Raw genomic sequence first — 11,380 nt, 5'->3', positions numbered from 1 at the left:
GGTACGAACGTAACATCTCTCCAGATTTACAGCATGGTATCATTGATAAGATGAATGGTGGCATACAGGGTACATAGACCAGTAAAGCGAGTTGGAGCAGTGAAACCAACGGACAGGACAATTCCACAAGCCAAATGAATTTGGCCATTATATCGACTAACGTGGAAGGCTTGGTGTTCCGGTGTTGAGCTATACAATTTTAAAACAGAATATTTTTTTTTTATTTTTTTTATTTTTCTCACAACGGTGAATAATTTTTAAATACTTAATTTTCCCTAACTGAGAAGCATGACTTGAATTTTAAAGAAGCGCTAAATATATCTTCAAGTTAAGATTGTATTGATCAAGAAGGGCAGGTTTTAGTGTCTGAAAGAAATTTATAAAATTTTGTCATTAACCTACTTTCGTTTTCAAACTCCAGGAAGCCATTAAGCACTTGGATAGCGGTATTGTCCATATTGTAATTCCATCGGATAGCCCCAGCCAGGAGATACATGAAAAAGAATGCCAATGAAAAGAATGACACATTTCGGGCGTTGTGAAGTGTCCGAAGCTCAAATTGAGCAACATAGTTGGCAAGAGTAAGATGGATAGTAGACATTGTAGCCTGAACAATTTTTGGTGACTGACGGATCCTGTTCTTTTAAAGGTTTTTGCGACTGTGTCAAATTCAAATGGAAAACACTTCAGGATTTTACATATTGATAAGTGTCGTTTCAAAATGGGGAGAAACGTGATTCGGTACATTGTAAAGGAAGTCAATATTTGGATTTTAAAGAGAGATTGCAAACCAGTTGGAAAGAAATCGTTTAAAATTAGTTGTCTCGTTGTCCGTCCAACATTTCATTAGGAACTAAATTGCACTCGCAGCTTTCATTAGAGGAATAGAAGAATGTTAAAATTAATTATGAATACAATAATTTAATTAGTATGTACTACATGTTTAAGTATGTACGTATTACGATCTTAATTAAATTCTGTTTGCTTGACCTCCCGGAATGACTTGTCGTCTTTATAAAGTAATAAAATTCCATGAAAATCCTTTTGTATTGGGTTACACCAACAAGTGCGTGGTATTAGAAGACATTCTCTGGCTATAAACTCTGGTACAAACATCGGTCGGTAGCATTAAGTGTCCACTAAACCAACACAAAGCCAATTCTGATCTTCATTTTTGACAACATTTCATATTTTTGCAACCGGCAGACAATCGGGTACAGTACTATGTAACTTAAGGTTTCAGGCATAATCTCGTTAATAATTTTACATTATGCACAAATAATCTGACAAAATAATATGTAACGCCTCATACATATTCCACCTTGGACTAACATTACTAAACCGAAGTATGAAGATGACATTTGCCAAATTAATCCTATTCAAGTTGAAAGGGAACTTTTCTATACGTCAGTTTAACCGAGGGGTAAACAGTTTTACCACCGTTGCCGAATTTCTGTCTGGAGATTATGGAGCCGTGTCTATAACATAGCTGGTAATAAAATGTCCATGGTCCATTAGCATATGATCCCTGTCCATGGTCTATCAGCATATAATCCATGGTCCATGGGACATCGATGGACCACTTCAAAAATGGTCCATTGCCCATGGACCATCTAAAAAATGGTCCATGGTCCATGGTCCATCGATGGACCATCTAAAAAATGGTCCACGGTCCATGGTCCATCGATGGACCATCTCCAAAATGGTCAATGGTCCATGATCCATCGATGGACCATCTCAAAAGTGGTTCATGGTCCACGGTCCATCGAGGACCATCTTATGACATGGTCCATATGGACCATGGTCCATTGCGAGCTATGGTCTATAAAGGATATACTTGCGATCAGTATGCGTTAATATTTAATTAACGGAAAATTTCATGAATTGAATTGACAGAAAGTGCTATAATTTCTACATCAGTAGAATTATGTCAACGCAGATATAAAGAATTCTGTGACGCCGTCATACGTTGACATAAATGTAGGATTACTGGCAATAAGTTTCTTTAAATGACATGTCTACATCTAAACAGATGTCTAAATAATTAATTCCATAAATTACTGAAATATATAAGTATGTCAACCCAGCATCAGATGGAGCAACCATTTTGAATGTATCCTCTCTTACTGTGACCACGTTTATTTATTGATAGAATATTTCATAGCGAAAATCACACACCACACGTGGGACACGAATTGGGTTGGAATACATATTTGACGTTTTGTTGTTAAGATTTATGTGGGGATGTCCATCCTCTCGATCAACACGCATCGATAATTCAGTTAAGTTTGTTATACACTTATTTTTCACATTTAGATAGATCTCAAATAGATTGGAGACCGTGTAAAATAGAGAAATACTTACGATTCATGAAGTTACGTAAATCAATATGAATAATTTACATAATTTCTACCTAGATTACAAAGAAATATGTATGAACTTATTGTCAGGGTTGACAACCCTGACAACCCTGTATTATTGTACTATGAATTGTTTTAAATTTATATTGTATCCCTATGGGCAATGCCTTAGAAGGGATTAAATAAAGCCATCATACATACATACATACAAAGAAATATGTAATGAAGCCAATCCAGCCACTCCAACGAGATGTCATATTTACATTAATATTAGTTTGCGGAAGCGCAGTTTCCACGAAAGCCGGGACGTGGGGGGGAGGGAAGGCATTGTGTAAGACTAAAATCTTTATATATTAAAGTGTTGAGTTTTTAATAGGTATTATGGACAAGTTCAGCGGGCATGGAAAAATTGGGGGGAAATTCTCACCAGAGCATCCACTGCAATTTGTGTTGCGAGTAAAACTTGTAACATAAACTTGGAATATAAGAGTCAGACATGAGAGATTCCTTGTGAGAAATTGTACACATATCGTCGTACTAATTCTACAACCTGCTAAGTGCAGTCGACTCCTAATTTTATAACTTGCTAAGTGCAGTCGACTCTTAATTTTATAACTTGCTAAGTGCAGTCGACTCTTAATTTTATAACCTGTTATGTGCAGGCTAATTATTATAATTAATTAATAATTTCTCCAAAATTATTATGCAAAAAAAGTAAAAATATTTTAATGTCCTTATCTATTGTGGTTGTGAAATAATTTTTACGTAGTTGTAAAGCTAGAAATTAACAATATATTTTAATATTTGAAGTAATTTTGAATATTCAAACAAACTTATTTTCTGCGTATGATATTAACAATTATTGTATTAAGGCAAATCAATGTGAGCACATAAATAATTATAGAATAACCTAAAAAAAATAAGAATAAAAAAAACGGGGCAAAGTTATACTTGTTGCCGGCGCATTTATTGTTCCAATCATCTGCAATAATTTTAAGAAGATAAAATCGTTTTTTAAAACTTTATTGTTAAAACTATAAAAAATGTCAGATTCTGATGTTGAATCGGTTTCCTCTGATTGTTCTTATCAGCGGACTACGGAGGATGAAGACAGTGATCACGATAATATATTTTGCGTTAATGATGTCGTCGAGGCCTCAGGTATTGACATTCGTAAGTATTTAATTATTTAGAGGCATGAGAAATATAAAAATTTGTATAACCTTACATCGTAAATTATTCATGGACAGCCTTATGGATTCTGAAGAACCTGCAATCATGGAACCGGGACAGGTTAAATATATTGCTAAATCAGGGGTGAATTTTTTTTAATTTTTTTGTAAATTAGGCAATTAAAAATTTCCAATGAATACCGTGTCGTTGTTATTTAAATATAAATATATTGCCATTTTAGACTCCGCCATATCCAGCTATTCCGGAAGTAGAAGTTGACGTATCTGTATACGCTACAAATGTAATAATATTAAATAATATTTTCGAGCTAACTGCAATAATTCTTTTATTTTCTAGATTGAAAATCTTGATGGCTCACGAACGGAGTTCCATGGGGATCTTGCAGCTAGGAGAAAAAGATCGAAAAAAGCCGATAAAAGTACCTGGAAAGTTGAACAGCAAAAAATAAAAAGAATGAAAGGAGATACATATCTTGGAGTTCCAAAAACGAAGAATAATGCCTCGTCACCAAATTGGTGTCAGAAAAGACCTGCCAGATCTATTGGGCCCACTTGCAACTCAGCGCAATGTAAGCAGAACAAGACACGGAGTTGCTCGAAATTTTCAGAATCTCGTCGCCTGGCCCTTTTTGAAAGTTTTTGGAAAGATATGGACTGGGCTGAGAAGCATGCTTGCGTTGTATCCCTCGTCGACAGAATTTCACCAAAAAGGGAGGTCAAGAAAGGTGGTGGGTCTCGTAGATCAATTACGTACGTATTCTACCTAAAACTGGATGGTGAGAAGCATCAAGTATGCAGAAGTATGATTTTAAATACCTTGGGAATTCGACGTTGTGAAGTACAATACTGGCTAAAAATTAAGGAAGTCGGCCGCACAGGAAGAAAAAAAGGACCATACAACAAGACCGGAAGCGATAAAGAAAGAGCGCTTCGAGAATATCTGGAGGGGCTACCGAAACTTCCTTCCCATTATTGTCGTCAAAGTAGTTCAAAACTGTATCTCGAGCCAGTTTTTACATCTAAAAGTCAAGTTTATTCAGAATATTCTAAGAATATAAAAAACTGCGAGATGAAACCTGTTTCATGGCCGAAATTCAATTCAATTTTTGAAGAGATAAATATTGCTTTGTATCAGCCGAAGAAAGATCAATGTGATCTGTGTTGTGCCCATGACGTAGGAAATATTACTGACGAAGTTTGGAAGATCCATTTACAAAACAAGGACGATGCACGTGATGCTAAGGCCATAGATAAGAAAAATGCCACAGAAGGAAAATGTCATTTGTTAGTAATGGATGTGCAGGCTGTGAAGGTCGCCCCACTTCTCAATGCCAGTGCCTGTTACTACAAATCAAAACTTGTTCATAACTTTACAATATGTGACCTAAAAAGTCACGACGCAAGATGGGACGAGCCAGAAGGGGAAGTTGTGGCTTCGATTTTTGCCACGTGCCTGATCAAGTACATGGAAGACAAATTTAACGATAACATCCCTATCGTAATTTACAGTGATGGATGTACTAATCAAAACAGGAACACTATGATGTCTAATGCGTTATTGGAACACGCTATTAAAAACAAAAAAAATATTACACAGAAATTTTTGGAGAAGGGGCACACACAAATGGAGGTTGACTCGGTGCACAGTGCGATAGAATGCAATTTGAAGAAGAAGACTATATATTTGCCAACTGACTACATAAATATTTGCGTTGAAGCTAGGACGAAGCCGTCTCCATATGAGGTGATGTATTTGACGTATGACTACTTCACCGACTACTCAAGCAAGGTGAAATGCACTCGAAATGCAGCGGTATAGCAGCATTCGACCGGGATCGAAGTCAGGCGATTCATGTGTTACAGACATTCGGCAACTCAAATATAACCCAAGTGGAATAATTGAATACACACTGGACTACCGCTCAGGCTGGGCGAAAATCCCTAGGGAACCAAGACTGATCTCAGACATCATTTTTTCTTCGCTGTACGAATCCAGATTACAAATTACAAAAAGAAAATATGATGACCTCCAGGATCTTTTACATGTCATCCCAGAAGAATATCATCATTATTATATTAGCTTGCCCAAGAAAAATTAATATTGTCCACCCTAATTATATACATGGCTTGGCAGTTACCTATCGCAAAGTGATTACAATATTATTTCGTACAATTTTTATCAGAATTTTTGTTGTTGTTCTCCGTTTATAACATAATTATTAATAGACATTAAACTGCTCAAACACAATTATTAACACTTTGATAAGCGGAATATGTAATAAATTTGTTTGAATATTCAAAATCACTTCAAATATTAAAATATATAATTAATTTCCAGCTTTGCAACTACGTAAAAATTATTTCACCACATTAAAATATTTTTACTTTTTTTGTATAATATTTTTGGAGAAATTATTAATTAATTATAATATTTAGCCTGCACTTAGCAGGTTATAAAATTAAGAGTCGGCTGCACTTAGCAAGTAATAAAATTAAGAGTCGACTGCACATAGCAAGTTATAAAATTAAGAGTCGACTGCACTTAGCAAGTTATAAAATTAAGAGTCGACTGCACTTAGCAGGTTATAAAATTAAGAGTCGACTGCACTTAGCAAGTTATAAAATTAAGAGTCGACTGCACTTAGCAGGTTATAAAATTAAGAGTCGACTGCACTTAGCAAGTTATAAAATTAAGAGTCGACTGCACTTAGCAGGTTATAAAATTAAGAGTCGACTGCACTTAGCAGGTTATAAAATTAAGAGTCGACTGCACTTAGCAAGTTATAAAATTAAGAGTCGACTGCACTTAGCAAGTTATAAAATTAAGAGTCGACTGCACTTAGCAAGTTATAAAATTATGAGTCGACTGCACTTAGCAGGTTGTAGAATTAGTACGACGATATATAAGTTGTTAAGGTAACCATCCAATCCAACCACGAATTGTCTCAAGAATAGAGTAAAAACACAGTGCAAAAGACTTTTGTCGTGTTTTTGCATGAAAAACGTTTAAAAAAATTCCAACGACCTGACCAACAGATGTAAGAGGGTAATTTAAAAACAAAGGTCTCAGGGGAGAGAAATAATTAAAAATGTCTCTGTGACGTCACGGGTTCTAATCCAGCATTAACGACCATGTTGTATGAAATCATGGAAAGTCGTGGCGTGACGGTTCAAGCTGTGGAAATTTTGTAATATCCTTTTTGAAGCTCACTGTACTTACTTAGAATGATGATGTGGAGAATGTGAAGAAAATCATTTGCCTACTTACAGTACAACAAATAATCCATTTTGGAACAGAAACAGAAATTTGATCATGCCTAAATTTATTTTAATGATATGTCACCTCTAGACTTTTGTATAAAAAATTCCATGGCAAAATTATTTTTAAAAAGTATTTATTTAACCACACTAAACAAAGAACAACTTAAACCAACATTTAATTAATTGAAAATACGTTTGTGAGCTAGGTAGCGTCTTGTAATTTAAGTATGTTTAACCTAAAAGTGATAAAATTCCTGGACACATATTACGTCATAACTAAATTTAGCTTAATTAAATAACACATATGTGTAATTGTCTTAAAGAAAACAGAGCACATGTAACATATCTGAACTATGTAAGCAGGTAGTCATGAATCCCTAATGCGTTACAATCCGCTGGGATATATATGTAATTAAAAAAATAACAGTAACTGCCACAGGTATGCTTTTTTATACAGAGCCTTCAAGAAATAACGGCAAGCTGCTTAGTTCCATGTATACAATATACTTTTTAGCTTCGACATTTTTACACAGTATGTTACACAGGGATCGCCTAAATTTCACCGCAATATATATAAATATGTCATTAATTAATTCCCCAATAAAGCTCATAAAGGCAACAAATAATATACCAGCACATGCACAAAACACACCTTGCAATGCGAATATGGAAACTTGTTTACTTTCATCAAACACGATTTCTCTCCTTGCCCCAAACAACTTCTCAACGACAACTCTTCGATATTGCACCCTTGACGTTATATTCTTTATATTCGTGATCAGTTTTTGAATACCATCCAAATCGTCCCACAATTTATACAAACCAGACTGTGCCAGCTGTCCAATTGTTGGAGGAATTACGGAATTCATAAAACCACGTGTGATATGTATTGGCATATCGAGATAAAATACTGGTGGTTCGGAATCTCTGACCACGTACGGCTCTCTTTTTACAACCAAGCCAGCCAACATTTCTTCTAAGTGATGTTCCAAATCTATTATGGCAAATATGTCTCTAACTCTATTAAATGAGTGATCTTCAAACTCCACATTATGTTCAGCTGAAATTTTTGTACCTGAAAGAAACGGAGCTTTTGTCAGGACGAATTTTGATAATGCTTTTAGCTTTGGTAAGGCACGCTGTAATTTTAGAGAGTCAATCGCCCTACGACTTACATCATCAATCATGATGTGGTTTAAAATTGAAACAAACTTATTAACTTCCCGGAGCTCGACGGAGCTAGTGGTAATGACTTGAAGCTTTGACTCCACAATTTGCTCTAGGGTTGAAGGGAGATTTGGTGGGATAACGGCTACAAGTGAGGAGAACATGGAGCCTTGGTAAAACACAGTTCCAAGGAGATAGAAGGACAGAACGAAAATAACAATTATGACTGGAAAATGTGATACGATTCGCAGAACACTGGACGTTCCATGATACTGACCAGATAGCGAGGACAAAATCCACTGCCATGTTAAGATGAAGTGCTCAGTAGCCTGATTGCGTGTTTTACTATCTGTTACCAGGTTGGTAACAGATAGTAAAACAAAAGATAGTAGTGGAACTTCTAGACAGTTCCATGTATAGAAGTCAAGGGGCATTACGAGAGCCTGCAATCCAACCATTGTACGTTTTTGAAAAGATACTGTTGCTATTTTAAATTGCTGTTTTCGCCCGGAATGACCTAGTCTGGAAAACTAGGCCGACACGGGATACAACACACCAAACTTAATGAACGACTCCGTTGCAAGAATCCTATAGTAAATTTTAAAGCCAAAATCTTCAGAATTGTGGTGAGCGGATTTCAACGCCCCGACAACTTTAATATCTGTAAAGTTTAATTTGCCTCCAATTGTTAGCTGTGAGCATATCACATATCCCTTGAATTTCCTGCCATCCCTCTGAACTGCGCTGCATGTGTGCTTTTGCAGATCAAAGTCCGAAGTCTCAGATGAGCTTACTATCAAGCCCTTTAGATCATAATTGCTGATCTTCCATGAATCATCAAGGAAGGTATGGGTTTTTACGATTTGAGGTTTTATAGGAATTAGAGAATGCATTCTACAAGGAATGCAGACCAGAAAAATTTGGAATAATTCCGCACTATGTTGATTACCATGAATTATAAGCAACCGAGATGTTGATGCCGCATTGGGGGAAATATGGAAAATTTTGCTGTTAATTACACTTGCTACGACAAATATATATGAAGGATTTTCCCCACATTTACTCAATTGACTCCGCGTAGTGATCAATTTTTTCTTGTCGAAGTCAGTCTCCAAGTTGTGTTGAAATATAATAGAAACATGACTGACTGAGTGACCAAAATATTTGGAAAATATATACCAATTCCTTAGACAGGATCGGTAGTAGGCATTGCTTGTGATGTTGTGGTTCATTGGAATGTGATGCAATACTTTAAGAAAATTTCTGTTTTGTAGGATGAAATTGAATAATTTTATTTCCCAGGTGGCCGGAGGTCCCGTCTTTATGTCTCCTACTATATGCAGCACTGAACTTAATGGTGTTAAGTTCTCAAACTGTCGCAAATTGAAATCGGACAATACACTTGCATGGCTGACAGTAAATATTAGAAAGAAAACGAAAACAAAAAATTGGATTTTCATTGTGTATTGTGCAAATGTATGTAACTTTATTTTAGCCCAGAAAGTGTCTTTCATCGTTTACCTGAGCTATGCTGACACATACACTTGGATACACACTATGGAGAAATGCCATATACATAGAAGTTCTGGAAGATTCTCGTGCTCATGATGTATACGATGAAAATGTTTTCAGTGATATGTTTAGAAAACATGTTTCTCTAAATTATTAAAAATATGATAAATATCTTTTGCTTTACTCAAGTGAACACGCAATGGTATTATTTTGACAACCCGAAGACATAAATACTAAAATATTTATGTTAAATATGTAAAATTCAAATCACTTAACTACATATTTCTCCAACCCAGCAAATAGAACTTATGCGATATCAATTCCTAATGTTGACCGGATTGGTTCAATCTTGGATACATTGTGCACCCTAAATCGTGAGCTTTAGCTATAAGTAAGTGCAAAACATTTGTGTAAATAAATATGAGACTTAATTGTACTTCTCAAATGCATGCAAATGTATACAATATCTGTACTCCTATTTAGGTTAATTATTATTTCCGTACATGTAGACAACCGTCGAATATTCAGTAAAATAATTTAAAGTTACATCGAATCCACTGGGATCCCTAGCATAAGTGAGACCGTATTATTTGGCGCTGCCTCTCAATATGTATTCAATCGTAAAATTCTTCTTGATTGGATACGACTTGCCACCTAGGTATACCAACATAAAATCCCAAAATTGGCGACGTTCACAATCTGGGGTACAAAATTGACGCCCTCGTCTCACGATTTCCTTTCATGATGTTTAAAGTTGATGCAAAGCCATACCCTTGGCACCTTTGTCGACAACTTGGTTCACAAGGATGGCAAAGACGTACGGAAAAATCGGATGGACAACGGAACTATTCTGAACATGGTGAGAGTGGCAAAGTTGAACAGTACCCGTGAAAATGTTGTAGTCCGTTCATTAAAATTAGAGCTTTTCTTTTAAATTTCAAAAGTTTTTGTTGACCGAATTTGCCGAATGCTATCGTGATGTATTTAATCAGTCTGTATGATTCCGGCCAAGATATGAGAATAATGAGTCTTTTAATGGGCAGACGGCTACCGCTACAGGACGATAGAGGGACCACATGGAGAAAGTACAATAATGGATCAATGTTGTTGAAAACGAATAAAATTTTCAGGATGATGGAAAGGATGGTATAGACGTGAGCTGCGAAGGTGGAAACTTTATTGAGGCGGTAGCTCATCTTATATCCATTTTCTTTCCTAGTAAGGACTAACAAAAATGGGAAAACATTTTTTGCATTTTTTGGGTTTAAATTTCATAGTTACATGGACTTTTATAGATAGTGAGTGGATCAACAGTCCATGGGTATTTTCTTTGAAATGCACTGGTTAAATTTGAGCGACTCTTAATTATAAAGAAACTATCGAAATCTGTATGTAAGACCGTACACTGAGCGACTGCATACATTGTACCATGCAACGTGGGTTATTAATGCTTCAAAACAACGCTTGGTCTCATTTTGCTAGGTTTGTGAAAGCTGCCCTAGACCGATATTCATTCTGCTAAATTAAACACCTAACATTTTTCCACGACCAGGCACCCTTTTATCAATTTATGCATACTAATTAATAAACAAGCCTTGTGAAAGAATGGGATATCCGAATTTCTTGATTTTTGGAACACAACGTACAGGATGCACGAAGAATGAATTTATGTTAAATTTTTAGCTTTCTGGCTTATTTTTGAAGGGTAGACTCTCACCTTTTATTCAACTCCCATCGTATAATTTATTTCCAGACACGGCAGTCTTTGATTTATAAACTACACCCGTTAGTTCCTTACCTATGATTTTTGCCAAAAGTGTTAACCAAAGAGGCACAACTACTCAAATCCAATATCATTAATTTACATACTAACATTTTGTCGGTTGT

Source organism: Folsomia candida, unplaced genomic scaffold (assembly GCF_002217175.1).
Source record: "Folsomia candida strain VU population unplaced genomic scaffold, ASM221717v1 Fcan01_Sc080, whole genome shotgun sequence".
NCBI lineage: Eukaryota > Metazoa > Arthropoda > Collembola > Entomobryomorpha > Isotomidae > Folsomia > Folsomia candida.
Note: the sequence above shows the minus strand (reverse complement) of the source record.